A 19,317-nucleotide genomic window follows, 5' to 3' on the forward strand; every position below is an offset into this window, starting at 1 on the left:
CTTCCTCATTCTACTTCAAAGACTATGAATAATTTTAAAGAGTCACAGCTTAATTGTGTGTCTGTGTCCCCAAATCTTGCCTATTCATACAATTTTTTTGTTACTTTTTTTAAGTATTTATGGTACATTTAAATAAAATATCATGCCATGGGCATTCAGAAGCTATGCAGCTGCAAAACTGGTATGGATTAAAGTGTCATTTGCATGCATCCCATGGACCTCCACTACAAGAGGTATAAGATATTAAACAGCAAAAACTAGCTAGGCTGGGTCATTCATATATCTTTTACTAAATGATTTGTTTCTGCAACCTTTTTACCCTTTGGCTGGAAAGTTAATTGTGGTAATTTGCAAGCACCCTAACATTTATGGACATCAAACTTGTTTTTAAAGTTATGTGTTTCCAAAGTGCAGCCAAATAGAACACTTATGCTGTGCTTGTAAGCTCAGAAAAAAGGGGTGAAGTATGGCATATCTGCAGCTAGTCAGGTTTGGCTTTATTGGTTTGAATGTACAGTAAAAAGTCTGCATGTTCTCTACAACTTCTTGAGGCATCTGCTTACCATTTGCAGTTTTCTGTTTTCTGCTCTGGAAAAAAGCGTATAAGCATTTAGAAGTCATGCAGCATTTGCCAAAATATGTCCTTAAGGGCTCATTTGCATGCATCATATAAATCTCTACTACAGGATGTTTAAGGTGCTATGCAATGAAGACTTTACATTGGTTGTATCTTTCTTGTAATTTTACTAAATTTACATTTTAACCTTTGGTTTGCATATGTATGTGGAAACACTCCATGTATAAGTGAATATTCATAATATCACGTTTTTACCACCAGCAGAAGTAATCAAGTACTTAATTGATCTCTTCTGCTGGTGTTATTTTGTGGGAGGTAATGGAATAGTCGGAAGTGGGAATTTACCCTTGTGTTGCTGTTTTGCAATCTCATAGTCGGTATTTATAATTAGCATGGGGTATGGGGGCTTTCACTGTGAGTGCACACATATTATTAAGGTGCGTTTGATATGAAGGAAATACATTCAGTGCAGAATTCTTTTGAATATGCTATATAGTTTTGATGCATTTCCATTACAATGGGATTTATCTTACTATTTCTTTATGATATATTTTGATTTTTAATATATGGTTTAAGAGACTGACAAAGGACCAAATGTATGGTGAAACTGGAAGCCTAGCTAGGATGACATGAAGGGGCCAAATACGCCACTTACAAAGTGTTAGGGGCACAATCAGCAGATTCCAGTCATCTTCTGTGCATTACTGAAATTCAAAAATGAATGCCAGCATTTCATTTGTTGTCTGAGCTGAAGAGCTTTAGATCTCTGTGTGTGTGGCATAAACTGTAGTAGCTGCTTGCTACAAATAGAGCAAGAAATTTGCTACAGATTAAAAGGAGGAGAGCCAACTTTATACACACACACACACACACACACACACACACACACACACACACACACACACACACACACACACACACACACACACTCACACACACACACACATACATATATATATATTTTTTTTCCTGAACTTAACACAGCAAGGGAGATGCCAGCTTGGGGATGGCATAAGGCTAGTTACACCTCTCATGAAACAATGTCACATAATATTTAGGTTTTATAGGAAATATGAAGGAGATACTACAGGGGTTGAGAATTGTCTTTTTTGCTGTTACCACCTCCTCAAATGAACTGCAATTTGTTCACTGAACCATAATGTTGACATCTTGATTGGATATTTCCTGTCCTTGTTCATAGGCAGCTCAGCTGGCTGAGCTTTGCATATGGTGTGGTTGATGTTGAAAGAAATCCACATCCATTTTCTCTTAATTTGCCTAAACTCTCCCCTGCTTGAAGTAGTTTGAAGCTGGTTGAAGACTGTGCCAATATATTGGTTATTGTTAGGGTCCTGTTTACTTTAGGAAGAGCCAGATATTTTGGCAAAAATAAATCATAGATCTTAAAAGAAATCTGTTTATTATGCTTTATCCATCAAAACTTTCACTATTTTTTGAAATTGGTCAGATCATATGGCAGATGAAGGGATCCTTCATCTAATTTAAAGTGAACCAATTTTCAAACAAAGCTATTTAAAAAAAAACAGCTCAAAGGATGATCAGCTACTAAACTGGATGCCACCGCAACCTATAAATGGAAATCGCACCAACTTTGTTTGAGACATGGTTTGATTCCCACTCTCCCAGTGATGCTATTTGAAGTGCTTCTTCTCATCAATTACCAGAATTGTCAAACAATAACTTTATTCTGATAAATAATTTAATGAGTTTCACTTAAACTGGTGAGGTCTCAATGAAGCCCATCTAAAGAGCATGCTGTTCTTACAAAATATCACACAGATTGTCTCTGTCTCCACATGGCCAATTCCCATTGCAGGTACTAGTTCACTGGTAGATGTGGTCTTAACTAATTTGAACCACAGATACCAGAGTAGGAAAGTCTAAGCCAGTACACTGATTAACTACTTTCCAATAATCATATAATAGTCATTTAAAAGGCCTGAGGTGGAAGCAGTTTAGATATCATGATGATCCTTTCCTGAGATCAAAGATACAGCTTTTATTCTTGAGAAAGATAATGTGGGCTAGTGTATACTCCAAAATTAAGTAAAGCAAACACCAAATAACTACCCTCAACAGTTTTTAACTTGCCCACCCATGGCAGACTAGGATCTTACCTGATGAAGGTTAAATGGCTAAGATGCAATAAGTCTCACTAGTATACTTCAGCAGACAAGAACATTAATAGGTGTTTAACCTTTAAAAGCTAATGTACAAATGTCATTAATACAGCAAGACTAGCATTCATTAAAATGTAAAATTCCTACTTGCAAGGCCTCCAAAGGTTTTCTCAGAAGGTTTACAACAAGGCTGAGTACAGAAATGAAAGCTCATAATACAGTGATCCTGACCACTTTATTGTAAACAGAATTAAGGACCACATTACCTTAGTAAAAGCATGGCCTGTATGTTGATTCTGGATTTATGTAATTCTTTAGCATCTAATTTAACATACTTGTATTCTACTTTTCCTTTCTATTTCAGAATAATATTCTTTTATTCATTACACAAGACTATTACTGAAATTAATAATCTAGTTTAACTGAATGTGCATAATCCAGCCTTTCTTCCTTAGGATGGCTGACTTATTTATAGCTGTGTCTCTTGTTCATATTTTTAAACTGTTCCTTATTATAGCTCTTTTCATCCCAGCCTTCAAGTGCACAATCATTCTACCCATAACTAATGTTTTCACATCATCCTTTCTCTATGATTAGTGCCCTATTGCCAGCCTATGTCCTCCAAGCAAACTCTTGAAGTGATATGTCTATTAGCAGGCTGTCCAGTATGTTTTGATGTATGGACATTTGCCCCATGTCCAGCCTTAGGAAATATTTTAACATTTTGTGGGTTATATACTCAGTCATGGACAGAAGGATTCTAACTGATTGGTTTCATTTAATGACATATAACTGTGTTTGCATTGATAGATTACCTACTGTTCCTCACCAGACTTAAACACAACAGTGTCTGAGAAGACCTCTTTGAATGTTTTCAGCACTGTCTCACAGACTGTACTTTTCAGGTAATTTCTGGCATCAGACACTGTGACAAAGGCTACAGTAAAACAGATGTCTCTTAAGACTCAGTTTAAGATTTTTCTCATTTTCCTCAATGATCTGACTCATGATATGCAAGAAAAAAAAAAACAAGAAAAAGAAAATAGGTCACCTTGCACTCTGAAAATATCTTTCTGAAATCAGGTAATACCCCCAAATTAGTCCAGAAAGTCTTGTATAAGGACCTTAATTGTTTATGGAATTGATCATGTTCAAAGAAAAGCATACTCATCTTAAAAAAAAATAATCTGGAATATTTGTTTATTATTTATTTATTTATTTGTTTGTTTATTTATTTACATATGATTACTGGGAAAGTCTGACTAGGTAGAACCCCACTTTTAGTGGCGGCCCAGGGAGAAAAGCTCCAAATTATTACAAAATATTTTAAGAACAATCATTCTACAATCTTCAAAAATAAAACAAAAATATCTGCAGTCTAAATAATTAAAAAAAAAAAGAAATAACATAAAAACATTGGTTAAGAATCAATACAAGTTATATGATAATCATTTAATGGAAAAATTTAGACAGTTGGTAGAGAAATCAAAGGCAAGTTAGTCTATTACAAACAGGAGCTGCAATATAAAGTCAGGAAAAAGAAACAGGCCTTATGATATTTTTAGAGAGAAAGTCAGGGAAGACAATTTGATAGAAGTAAGGAAGTAAGTGAAGAAGGAAGAAGGGAGGTTAAGAATGTATAAGAATTGAAAAGGTACTTGTTCACATTTATGGATATTGTTTATACTAGATTTGAGCAAGAACAGAGCCAAATTTTAGCTAGGAGGTCTTTCAGAGTGGTTTTGAAAGATAGGAGGGAGCATATTGATCTGATGGATACAGGTAAGGAGTTCCAGGCCTTGACAACCTTGTATGAGTGCAGACAATGCCCAGCAGATTTGACATGTTTATAGACAGACAGGAGCTTTTGGTCACTGGATCATAATGATTGACTGGGAACATAGTTGTGTTGAATGTTTTTTAGTGCTGGAAAGGCAGAAGGATGCTGGATAATTTTATAGGTGGTAAGAAAATGTATAAATGTTTAGTGAAGAGGCAATTCTATTTAATTTAGGCTTTTTAGTGCTATACAGTGGTGGGTTCTAAAAGTGGCATTTGCTGCAAATTTAGCACCACTGTTATAGCATTGTTCAAGTTTTTACTTTTTGTGAAGCCTGGAGGTTAGTGAGGATGGGAGTACCATAAGGAAGTTTAGGGAGGAAATAAGTAGTGGCAAATGTAGTTTTAATTGCGTCAGTGAGAAAGTTTTTGGCTCTGTAAAGCATCCCTAGATTCTGATGAATGTTTCTTGTGTAATTTTGTATATGCAGGTTGAATGTAAGATTATTATCCACTATCATCTCTAATACTTTACCATGAGAAGTGAATTCAATGGCTGTATTATCAAGAGACAGGGCTTTAAATTTTGTTTTTTCATGACAGAGGGATTTCGGGAAAAAGTAGCAGTTTGATCTTTTTTGTTTTGAGCACGAGTTGTGTTGTGTTTCAAGTCATGTTTTAGTGGCTGTTAAAGCTTTCTGAGTAATTTTTCAGAGGTGTACCACATTGTCAGATGTGCAAATGACAGTAAAACCATCTGTATGTTGTATTAGGATGGCCTATTTTCTGGATGTTTAGAGGCGGTCAGTGAAAATGTTAAGGAAGAGGGGACCAAGGATAAAGCCTTTTGGTACAGTGGTGGTGACTGGGAGGTAAGGAGATAGTATGGAGTGCCATTTTTCTGACTGATACCTATTGGACATGCAGCTTTTGAGCCATAGAAGGGTAGGCTGAGATAGCCCTAGTGAGGACATTTGATGTAGAAGTTTGCTATGATAAACTGTTTAGAAGGCTTTAGGACAGTCTAGAAATAAAGAAGAGAGTAGTTTGCCATTATATATAGCTTTAATGACAATATCTATACAAGTGAGAATGGCAGTGCTAGTACTGTGGGAAGGACAGATGTCATGTTGTGTAGGGAATAGGAGTTCTTCCTGCATAAGGTAGTCTAGCAATTGTTTTTGAATACATGTTGTAAGTATTTTGCTGAGAGGAGATAGGATAACTATAGGACTGAAGTTACTAATGTCTGTTGAATTTCTTCTTTTGTGCAGAGGGATAACATGACTTTTTCCAAAGAGAGGGAAAGTAGGATTCCTGGAGTGATCTATTTATAAGGATTGCATCAGGATGGGCATTGCTACTGACTGCTGTTTTTAGGTACTCGCTTGGAAGGTCAGTAGCTGAAGAAGAGCATGGCTTAAGTTTGTTTAAGAGCAGTTTTATATAGAATGTGGGTACAGGTTTGAAGGTGAACGTGGATATGGTAATATGTGGCTGTTGGGCAAGGCTTGGATTAAATGGTGAGGAATCCTTGGTTAGAGATGCTATACTATCCACAAAATAAGAATTGAACTGTATTGCAGTTTTGAGTGGTGAGTTATTGGGAGAGGGGTTTGGACTGAATTTTTGTCCGGGTTGTAAGATTTCTTTAATGGATGTCCAAAATATTTTAGGGTTGTGTTTAGTATTATTCTGAAAGTTATTATAGTATAGCTTTTTGTCCACATTTATTTGCTTTTTAGTAAATAAATGCCAATTGTCAAAGGAAAAAACTTCAAAGACCAATACACGTAAGGTTCAGTTAAGGCACATTTAATAACTTGCTGCAAGGAGACAAAAACATGCAAATACAAGATTTTGCCTAACTACTAACAGGAAGCATGCTATTCTTATACTGTTTTACAAGACATAGCCTTCTATGGCTGACGTAATCAAACACAACTTTCAGTATTGTTCTACAGCAGATGTTACTCAGATTTTCTGCTGACACGACTAGATTTGTGAGAAACTTTTGAGAAAAACAACCTGGCCATGGTGGGCACTAACCCGTTACAGGCTTCTATTGTACAGTGTTACATTTCAAGGTAATTTTCTAACTCAGATACAAGCAGATACTGATTGCAGTTCATATTTTCAAGCAGGCTTTGTTCTAATTATCTATAGCTTCTACAGCTGTGTATTTTCTCACAGCACAAGCGGAACTTCTTGTCTAAGTTTCATAACATTTATACAAGTAGTATTGTTCTATTCATTATTTTCCTAACACAGGCAGAAATCATCTGCCTCTCAGTAAATTTCCACACATAAACAAAGATTTTAGCTGACAATACAAGGTCAGAAAGCATCTGCAGTTTGTACAGATTTATGCAGTATGAAATAGAATAAATGTGTTAACCCATTTCAAGCTCTAAATGCACTAAGCATATTACTAATACACACATTAATACATATTTTTCTGACACCAATAAATAAATAACATAAATAAGCAGATGTATTCTGTAAGCAATTATAGTGCAAGTCATATTTCAGGTATATTCATGTCTTTAAAGTCTTCACTTGTCTCAGACACTGAAGAAGTACTGCCGTATGTTAATTAGTATTTTATCTGGAGTGATTCAGCCCCCACTGTAGCATGTAAACCATAACTACATGTAAATGATCTTTGACTTGCAGCAGCTACCATGAAAGTGAAAACTTTTATTAACTGATACTCTTTAGCATTAATCATTTTACTGCTTCTTTTACTTTTCATAAGTTTGTAGACAAATCCAGTCCAAATATTAGTAAAAATATATATTTTTTTAATTACAAGTCATTCTTGTTTATAAACTCAGAAAGAAAGAAATGCCTGACTCAGCATCTGAAATTTTTAGTTTTAGAACATAATTAAAAAAACAAGCCTTACTCCCTGTAGATATATATATATATATATATATATATATATATATATATATATATGTATATATTTATATAATATCTGAATGTTCTTAGGAGAAGTAAAACATAGTTAGATTTACGTATAAGATGGGTGTTTGTAAAAAATAATCTTTTAATAACCATATGAATGAATTGTTCACTGTTGATAGTTTTGGGGAATTAGGGTTATTATATGGATCACAGGATAGTACTTTTTTTTCCATTTTGCACTATATTCATTATCTATGAGAAGAGCTGTAGTTTTAATCACAGAAGAAATTGAATATAATTCTAAGTTAGGAAATCCTATACCTCCATTTGACCAGTCCCTCATGTGGTAGGTTAGGGATATTCTGGGTTTATTTGGAGACCAAAGGAATTTTAGGGCCAATGAATTAAATTTTTTAATTATTGGTTTCGGGGGGTATAGAAATTGATTGAATAGTATAAACTACTTTAGGTAATATAGTCATTTTTATACTTGAAAGTTTTTCTTCCATGGTAAAAGGTAACTTTTTTTCCATTTACTTATAAGATCATCTGTTGCTGATAGACAATTATTATATTTTAGCTGGATGATATATTTACTATTATTGGTAATTATTATTTCCAAGTATGTGATTTGATTTGCTTGTGCTAACTATTTTATGTTATTATTATCCAATATGTCATTATTTAGATAAATAGGAATAACTTTTGTTTTGTTATGATTAAAAGTTAATCCTGACTTAATTTGAAATTTCCTCATATTATTAAAAACTCCTGTTATAGATTAATTATTTCCTCCCAAAGTTATAAGTATATTGTCTGCAAAAAGTTGTATTTTGGAAGAGACATTAGGGGCTAACTTAAAATCCTCAATTTCTTTATCTATCCTAATTAAATTTGCCCAGGGTTCCCTTATAATGTAAAAAGTAGTTTTGATAAAGGACATCCTTGCTTAGTTCCTTTGGTTATAGGAATTGTTTTGTGAAGTATTAGTACCAATGTTAATATAAACTTGACTATCTTTATATAAATATGTGATAAGGTTTATAAAGCTATTTGAAATTGTTAACTATTCCATAAGTGAAACTAAATAATCCCAGTTAACTGAATCAAAGGCACAGTTTATATCTAGACTTGTTAATGTTATTAATTATTGGTAATTATTATTTCCAAGTATGTGATTTGATTTGCTTGTGCTAAATATTTTATGTTTTTATTATCCAATATGTAATTATTTAGATAAATAGGAAGAACTTTTGTTTTGATTTGATTAAAAGTTAATCCTGACTTATTTTGACATTTCCTCATATTATTAAAAACTGCTGTTATAGATTATTTCCAACCAAAGTTATAGGTATATTATCTGCAAAAAGTTGTATTTTGGAAGAGACATTAGGCGCTAACTTAAAACCTTCAATTTCTTTATCTATCTTAATTAAATATGCCCAGGGTTCCTTTATTAATGTAAAAAGTAGCTGTGATAAAGGACATCCTTGCTTAGTTCCTTTGGTTATAGGAATTTTGTTGTGAAATATTAGTACCAATTTAATATAAACTTGACTATCTTTATATAAATATGTGATAAGGTTTATAAAGCTATTTGAAAATGTAACTACTCCATAAGTGAAACTAAATAATCCCAGTTAACTGAGTCAAAGTCATAGTTTATATCTAGACTTATTAATGTTAGGCTTTTGTTTAAATTTTTTGCAGATTCAATCAATGTAATAGTTATTTTTACATTATCATTTGTATCTCTATATACAATAAAGCCTGTCTGATCTTCATCCACTAAAGATGGGAGAAATGTCTTTAACCTATCTGCATATATAGACATAAACATTTTATAATCAATATTCAGTAGTGAGATTAGCCTATATGAAGAACATTTTGTGGGATCTTTATTATGTTTCACTATTGGAGATATAAAGGTATATTTCCAAGAAGGTGGGATAATAAAGTTGTTTTGAGAAATAGTATAAACTTTATGGAGTAAATTTAAAGCTGTTTTAGGCATAATTTTATATATTTCAAGAATAATACCATCATTTCCATGTGCTTTATTTTGTTTTAATCTGCTCATTTGATTTTGAAGGTCTATAAAGCATATGGGTTTATCTATAACTGCTGATTGCTCTTCTGATAATCTATTTTTAGTATATTTTGTAATAAATGTTTTAATCTCTTCTTTTGAATCTTTTGTCTGAGATTTTTGATTAATATTGAGAACATGTTATCTAAATTCTGTCAGTATATTCTGTAAATCAGAGACCATCATTCCTTTCTGGGGGGAATGCATTTCATTAATATGATTCAGCTTATGAAGTCATTTGGTTTTATTGGCCAATCAATTTAGGGATCTAGGATTGATAGAAAATTTTATACATTTAAACTTCTCCATGCTAATAATTGTTTTATGGTTCAAAATGTCCATGTACTTATTATTTAGTGAGATGATTTCTTCTTTTTTTCTCACTACTATCCTTATCTCCTTTGTTATTAAGTTTTAAATTATCTAGTTTGTGTTGAATGTCTTGTAATTCCTTGTTCTATAATTTATTTTTTTATCGTACCAAGTAAGAATTTCCCCATATAGGTAAACTTTTAAAGCATACAATATGCAAATATCAGATATGTCTTCTGTAGTATTTACAATGATAACATTTTGTATTTCTGATGAAAGAAAATTTTTAAAGTCTTTTAATTTTGTGATATAAGCAGGTATTGTTTTAATCTGAATGCTGTGAGTTGTATTAATTATGATCTCATATTTTATAGAGTTATCATCTAAGGGGAATGAAATGACTTTTGTTTTAGATAGACAACTAGTCAGTTTTTTAGAAATAAAAACTCTATTCTAGAATGAATATTATATCTGTGTGAGTAGAAGGTATAGGGTAATGAATTAGATTCAGCAACATTATTAATATCATTCAAAAGATATGTCAGTAAAATCCTTTAGCTAAAGCAGAAATCCTCCTTTTACCTCTAGTATTAGTCTCTCTGTCATCTAATATACAGTTAAAGTCACCAGCTATTATAATATTGCCTTTAGATAAATTGACAATCTTATTTAAATGTTATTTAACTGTGTCTGCCCCTATACCTAGTAACCAATAAATGTTTATAAGTGTAAATATTTTCTTATTCATTTCAGTTGTAGCAGAACAGAACATTATGTATCATCTTTGTATACTTCTAATATCTTGGGAAGGGGTACTGTAATGTTCCATATATGGCTACTCCTCTTTTTTTAAGATTTAGTATCAAGCTTGGCTATATCTTCTGATATTAAGTGTGTTTCTTGTAAGAAAATTAAATATGATTTATGTAATTTTAGGTATTTAAATATGCTCCCTCTCTTGTTAGGTTTATTTAAGCCATTAATATTAATCGAGATATATTTTAAAAGAAACATGCATGGTTATTTATTTGAATTGAATATAAACTGACCATTAATGTTTTGTGTCTATAAAGATGTATAAGACATATTTATTTGAATTAAATATAAACTGACCATTAATGTTTTGTGTCAATAAAGATGTATAAGAAATTCTATCAGTAACCTTATAAATATTAGAAAACAACAATTCAGATAATAACAACCAGTATTATTTTTAATTATATTGATTTAATGAACGTCTGTAATAGATGTTATAAACATTCTATTTGCAAAAATAAAAAAATAAATAAAATAAATGTTCAAAATTATATTCACCCAAACCCTTTCTCAAGTTTAAAACTCCTAATTTGAGTAGCATTAACCATCCAAATTAACCATCTGCCAGATATCAGCAGCTAATCAGCTACTGTCAGCATAACTATTTTCTTGATTATATTTATATATATTTATATATTAAAAGAACTCATCAATATTTACAGTGAACTAACCATATAAACTGTAACACCAAGGTTTAGTAGTTAATCAAATATACAGATAGAGATTAAATAAATCTGAATAAAATGTTTGAGATATCATTATTGATGGTTCCTAACCAAAAACATTAGTAATTTTAAATCAAATTCAGTTATAGATTTTAATCATTTGCAAATGTTTCAGTATTGATATCTAAAGAAGCAATTTACTAAACAATAAGAATGAATTGACGTTATTAAGTGAAACTGCAGTTTGATAATATTATAGAAATATGTCTTAATGAATAGTCATCAACTTTGGCATCAAACTGAATATAACAGTATTTTCAGTGGGGGAGAAAGCACTATGAATGAATAGAAGGACTCTGATAGATTTAACGTAAACAAACCACCAATATTAATAATATTTAAAAAAAAAAGCTTTGTAACAAGTATCATTAAGCACTTATTTGTCAAGCCTTCATATATAATTAAACTATGTTCCATTGAGTTGTTGCATAACCATACATGCTATTGACAAATACTTTAGCTCGATACAAATTGTAATTTTTTTGAAACTGGATATAACAAAATCTGTGAGTTTTACTGAAGATATACATTTTGGTTAGAAGTCACTTTCTTTCAGCTGCTACAGCAGGTTTTAAGCAAGATTCAAAGGTTTGTCTACTCTAAAATACTGCTTATAAATAATTCAGCAGTATAAAAGCTTGTATGCAGTAACAGAAATGTCAAAATGTCCTATTATTTAGAAACAGTATATTCAATAGTAAATAAATGTTGATTGAATGCCCAGACATTTATCATTACTTTGTTACTAGAGTATAATCAGCATATTATGTAAAACAAATACTGTTTTTTTTGCCATTTTTGCAACCAAAATTAATCTCGGGTAATCTTGGGAAATATACTTGGTCTTACAGACCAGGAAACATCAGATTTGAAAAAAAAAAATATCCAAAAGTGTCATTTTATAAGTTCAGTAACTCACTTCTTTGATTCTTTAGTTAAACAACACTGTCCAAATAGTAAAGATGCTTATTTCTATTTAAATGTGATGTAGATACTTTTAACATTCCCTTCGGCATTGTAATATTCATTCCTGCATATGCAACCTCAGATCAGAGTTCAAAGTTTATTGTGCGACATGTCGCTCGCTTATGATTCTCCTGTGAAGCAATCCAGCCTCCCGATAGCTGGAGAACTGTTTTCTTGAGCTCCCAATGAAGAAAAGAGAAGAACAGGACCTTCAGCGGGAATCTGTGAGTAAATTAAACTCTTTTGTATACAGAAGTGTCTCATGACACAACACAATGCAGGAAAAGAGTCCATTTTTTTAAAACACAAAAAACATTAGTAAAACAGTCTGAGAGACACATGACCAGATCATACATCATTCCACTCCTAAATACATTAAATGTTTTCCAGTTTGAACATTAAACCAAGCAAACCTCTGTCAATAATAGCACATAAACACCATTGCACATATTAGCATCCCTTCCCTCCCCACACCACACTCATTTCTTTTTTTTTTTAAAAAAAGAGAAAAAAAAGTTCCATTCAGTATCTAATAGCAGAATAATATATGTTGCTCACCTGAGTACAAGACCAGAATTAATTCTTTGGGAAGTATAATATATTTGTTATTTATAAATTTCAATACACAAATTAAATGATATATAAGGTTAAGAGTCAATTATTCATTTTTCAGCTTCTTTTTCTTTTCTGAGGTTTTTCAAGAACCATTTTCAGCTATTCTTTCCCAGCTTGTGTTTGCCCACTCAATTTCTTCAATTTTATCAAGAATTTTATTTGTCCTAATGAATGAAAGAGCAGTATCCAAATCTTTAAATATTTTTGTACCATCCTGTAGAAAAATTCTCAGTCCAGCCGGGAACAATAAGTGGGTTTTTATTTGACACATTTTTAGTTCTTTAATTAAAGGCAAAAAAAGTTTCCCTTTATCTATAACAATAGGAGAGTAATCATTGTCAAACAAATAGTATTGTCTTTTATTTTAATGGGAGACTTAGCCCACACTGTTTTGAGGATAATTTCTTTGTCATGTGAAGACAGAAATCTCACAATCACAGACTTAGAAGAATTACTCTTACCGGTCCCCACACTTTTTTGAGGATCATTTTGTTGCCATGTGAAGACAGAAATCTCACACTCACAGACTTAATTACTCCTACCAGTTTTAGATATTACTAGAGATCTGTGAGCTCTTTCTATGCTGTATGATAAAGCTTGAGGGAGATCCAGGACTTCATGTGGCCAAGTGATTAAAATGCTTGCTAAGTTGTCTTTAATTTATCAGGTAATCCCACAATTCTAATATTATTTATTTGGGACCTGTTTTCTAAGTCAACCACCTTTGATTGTTGTAGGGTATTTTGTTCTAGTAAAAATTCTGTTATGTTCACCTTCTTGTAGTCTACTGTCTGTGTTCATTAAGTATTTGTTCAATACAAGAAATTTGTGATTTCTGTTATATTAGATCATCGTGTAGAATGTCCATTTTTTTTTAGCATTTGTCTTTAAAGTTGTTAAGTTTTAAGTCCATTTAGTCAATTTTTATCGATAAGTCCTGGATGTTAGAGAGTAAGGATTGTAGTTCTTTTTTAAGAGATGCTTCTTGATGATTAGCTTTAGTAAAGCTCATTTTGAAATCCAATGGTGAGTGAAGCAATTATCCAAAGTATTTTTGACAGGAAAAAATAAAATTCTTTAAAGATTTTTATATACTATCCTATATTAACTTTAGTAGAATCTATTGGTATAAAAAATTTTACTTTTAGGATAGGTTTAGTCAAAAAGTCCTGTCATAAAAATGTTGAAGAGACAGAGCTGAAAAGAACTGCTGCTACTCAGAGCACATCTTGGTCACTGACTGGATAGCTTCTTAAAGGCACATTGTCTCTATAATTTGCATGCCTATTCAAATGTCATTATCATTGCTGGACAGCTCAGTAAAAAAGGGAGGATGTAGATCAGAGTATGTGATATACTCTGATCTACATCCTCCCTCTTTATTGAGCTGTCCAGCAATGATAATGACATTTGAATAGGCATGCAAATTATAGAGACAATAATGAATAAAACAGTATTCATGTCCAGTTTGCTGTGTATCTAGAACTAGGTCTGGAAATGCGACCTGATCTTGTAATGTAATAGTTAGGACTGGGTTTAGCAACATGGACAGTCACAAGTGAATGTTCTGCTTCAGGATTCTCAGGAATATTCTCAGGAATAGGGATATCTGCTGGAATGTCCTCTGGAACTGGAACATTGGATAAGTCAGTCTGAAAACTAGAGTCTTTATTACGGGCAGAATACTGTAAACATTGGCTTGGACACTGGCAATTAATGTTTCAGATTCCACCTTATTTCTATTCCCTGTGATCTCACAATGTACAGTGTTGGTTCTTGACACAAACTTTTCACAAATCCAATCTGATCAAAACCTTTTGCTGTCTGCACCCTCACTATCTCCCCTTTTTGAGTTGACCAGTTTGCTGGTCTTATCATAATAGGAGTTCTGAGACAAACGCTTTTGCAGGAGTTGAGATTTCACTGCTTTGCCATTCTTAACACATGGAACTAACAAATTTCTACTGATACTGGTTTGTCTCAACAAGAGTGTCTGTGCTGGCAAACTAAGATGATTTTTGTGAGGAATGTTTCTCAGATTCAGGAGATTTAGAAAAACATCAGTATTGTCTCGTTTTGATTTCTGTAACAGTTATTTTGCACTTTGAACTGCATGTTCAGCCAAGCCATTTGACTGCAGGTATTTAGGACTACTCATAATATGAACAAAGTCTCATGTTTCAGCAAATCTTTTGAACTGCTGATTTGTAAACTGTGCACCATTGTCATAAATGAGTTTGTGCTGACTACCATGGACAGAAAAATGTTTCTTCAACTTAGTGATGACAGTATTGAACGTTAGGTTAGAAAGTAGGTCAGTCACAAACCAATTTGAATAAGAGTCTACTAATACCAAGTAATGTTGACCATTCCACTCAAAGATGTCTGTGGCTACTGTTGACCAATGTAGTTCAGGAATCTGGCTTAACTGAAGCGGTTCTTTTTGTTGATGCGGTTCAGTACTATTATATACAGAACAAGATGAGAGTACTTTCTCAATATCTCTTTAATAGAAGGCCAAAATGCTAGTCCTCTTGCCATTCTTTTTGTAGAATCAGTTCCTGGTTGGCCACGATACAAGATCTTAATGTACTCTAGTTGCAAGAACTTTGGAACAATCACTTCCAGACATTTAATGATGATGCCATTATCAGACAAAAATCTCATCTCTGTGAGGAAAATATTGCTGCACTTCTATTGGTAAACAAGACTGCTTAGACGGCCACCCTTGACTGAGGAAGTGGTTAAGCTTCTGGAGAATTTGATCTGAAGCTGTGTGAGTTCTAAACTCATCATGATGTATGGAAGAAATATTTTTCACTTTCATAACTTTGAAATCAGGTTTCTCATTTTCATGTTGTTCAGTGGTCTTTCTGGGTGATCTGGATAAATTATCAGCAAGAAAAAGAAGATTACCTTTTGTGTAAACAAAATTAAAATTGCACTTTTGCAATTTGAGTATCATGCATTGCAATCTAGCAGGAGCTGTGTGCATTGGCTTTTTCAAAATAGTGACTAGAGGTTGGTGGTCTGTCTCAATTTAAATAGCATGGCCATAAATATAATCATGGAACTTCGAACATGCAAACACAATTGCCAAGAGTTCTTTATCTATCTGAGCATACTGCATTTCAGTTTGGGTTAGAGTTCTTGATGCATAAGCTACTGGTATACCCTCTGGAAGAATGACTGCACTAAGACCAAACTTAGAAGCATCACAGGAAAGAGTTACTGGTTTGTGAACATTATAGTATCTTAAACTAGGTGGACTGGCAATTCTCTGTTTCAGGACATCAAATGCTCTATGGTGTTGATCAGACCAGGACCAGGATATATCTTTGCATGTCAGCTCTCTTAGTGGTGCTGAAAGTTGGCTAAAGTCTGGAATGAACTTGACTAGATAGTCGACCATGCCAAGAAAACAATGGGCATGGACATTGTCTGGAGCTTACATTTCAAGAATTGCTGTTTGTTTGAAATGATCTGGTCATTAGCTAGAACTGGTAAACAAATGACCAATATAAGTAACTTCCTGTAGCCTGAATTTATATTTCTGAGGCTTCAACTTAAGATTTACTTAATGAGCTCTGTCCAAAACTGTTTTGAGGTTTCTATAATGTTCCACTTTACCATTGCCTCCTACAAGAATATCATCTATTACAATAGCACATGGATAGCCTGAAAAAGTGTGCTCCATTGCATGCTGAAAGACTTCATTAGCATAATGTATCCCAAATGGCATTCTCAGAAATCTGTACCTTTCAAATGGTGTATTGAATGTGGTTAGCAATGAAGATTTATGGTCAAGCAAAATTTGTGAAAATAAACTTTTCCCATTTAAGACAAAAAAAACAGTGGCATTTGGCATAAGAGCAATGACTTCTTTGGCTGTACGCATTGAATGATGAGGTCATTTTAGTGCTTTGTTCAAGTCTCATGGATCAATACATATTCTAATATCATCTGAGCTTCTGTTATGAGCTACCACCATGGAGGATGCCCATTCAGTTGGTTCTTCTACTGGACAAATTACTCCTTGTTGCACCTTTCTGTCTAGCTTAGCCTTGACTCTGTCCTGCATAGATACTGAAACTTTTCATGCTGGTCTGATAACTGGGCTTACTTCAGGGTCTAGCTTCATGGAGTACACAACTGGGAGTTTGCGTAGTTTGTCTTCGAAATGATCAGCATAATCAGAAAATATAGTATGGATGAAATGTGAGCTGTTATCATTCAAGCTTGCATAATGGACTTCCTTATTAAATGAAAGCAGTCCCATTTTCAAACTGTCTCTAAGACCTAATAATGACTGCTTGTGTCTCTTGACTACATAAAACTGCAAGTCATAGCTATTCCCAACAGAGTAAAAAGAAAGTACCACAGAGCCTTTAGTTTGAATTTCTTCACAATCATAAGCAATAAGCTTCACACACCTCACCAAATCAAGCTTCTCGCCAACTTTTACTCTAGCAAACATTTCTGCTGACAGAACGTTACACTTTGGATCAGTATCAGCTTTGAGCTCTGCAGGTCTCCCATTAATCCGAACAGTACAAAATACTTCATTCTTTGCCCACAAATCTACTGCATTGACTGTTTCACCAGGCACAGACATATCATCAACAAAAAAAGTAGGGTCGCAGCTTTCTGATTGATCAACTTGCCTTTTTGAAGGTTCTTTTTTAATAAAAGAATGAACCTCTTTTGATTTACAAAACCTTTTGAAATTAATCCAGTTTTTACATTTGTGGCACTACTGATAAAAAGCTAAGCACTTTTCTCTTTTAGGCTTATGATTACCACCACAATTGCAACACCTGACTATGAGGCTAGGTGGGGGCACGTTCTTTCATTTAGCTGACTCACCCTTGTGCTTCACTGAGTATGTCTGCTTCACTTGCTAGAAAGGCTCTGGGTTTCATTGAAGCTACCACACCCTTGGATCTGTAAGTTTTAACCATGTGCTGCATACTATCTACATTAGCACTGGAAGGCTCTGAAAGCATGCTTTTCTCATTTGTAAGCATATTTGTGTGCTTTTCTGTGAGATCATATATCTGACAAATCTCTATGTCCTTATTCAAAGTTAAATCACTATCTCGAAGCAAAATCTTTCTCACTGCATCATCTTTAATACAATACACACAAGCCTGTCTTTTATTAACTCATCTCAAATCTGCACGTTTTAGCCTTGTTTCTCAACTCAGTTATATATGCTGCAAAAGTTTCATCTTTTGAACTCTTGTGTAAAATAAGTGCCTTTCCATTGTAATATTCATTTGGGGTTACACATTTCTCTTAATTTTTTACACACTTAGGATCTTCCCCTGTTTCACTCAGTAGTACTTTATGATGGTTTTCCCCCTCCACTGCATACACAGCAGGTGCATACACAAATGAACGCTCCTCTCAATGGCTTCTGAACCAGCTAAATTAAGCAGAATGAATGCTTTTATATATATATATATATATATATATATATATATATATATGTCTTTGTTCAGAAAAAGCAGCCTGTATGAAAATACTGTACTCTTGCTCAAACACTCTCCAAATTTCTGCAATATTATTATCAAACACAAGCGGACTTGGCCTGTGAAATCCTTCTGCCATGCTAACAAATTATGTTTAAACACAATGCAAATACGGTCCTTGTAATTATGTACAAACATGGACACACACCAGGTACTTGTAATAACATTCAAATGCACAATAAACTCTTCAAAAGTTGTGAAATATTTTTTGAAATGGCTGCAATTTGCAAAATAACTGTACTGTAGTACTGCACACACTTGCCAAAACTTTGGACACTTCGGATACTTGTAATAGCTTTAGTTAATGCGGAAAAGTAGCACATAGTGAAAAATATGGTAATTTTTCCCCTTTGTATACATTTTATGTGATTCAGATATTGTTTCAAACATTTTCGTAATTGTTTTGAATACTTTTATCAATATGTCGCAGTTTCAGACATTTCGTTTAATTAGAAATTCATTTTGAGCGTTCTGAGTGCTTTGTTTTATATTCATTGAGAACAAATCATTTAAGCGAGTTTAAGTACCTAGAATTTGTTTCTGACCTGTTTGTGAGTTGTTTAAGCAGTTTGGATGATCCACTCCTGTATATTCCTCCAGTTCATGGTTTGGACTCTGGATCCCATTCTGACACCATGTCACTCTTCTTGTATATCTGAATAAGATGATGAGGCTTGGATATTCATTTAAGTACTTTATTACATGCAAACACATCAGGATGGATAGCAGGAACATTAAACTTTAACTAACTGACTGACTAGTACACACATGCATTCTTACATCTTGACTGTTCACTACAAAATGTCACTCTTGCTTGCATGTGCTCAGTATATATATATGCACGTGCCTGCTG

The sequence above is a fragment of the Protopterus annectens genome, chromosome 3.part1 (genome assembly GCF_019279795.1).
Source record: "Protopterus annectens isolate FY-2018-M chromosome 3.part1, PAN1.0, whole genome shotgun sequence".
In the NCBI taxonomy this organism is placed as follows: domain Eukaryota; kingdom Metazoa; phylum Chordata; order Ceratodontiformes; family Protopteridae; genus Protopterus; species Protopterus annectens.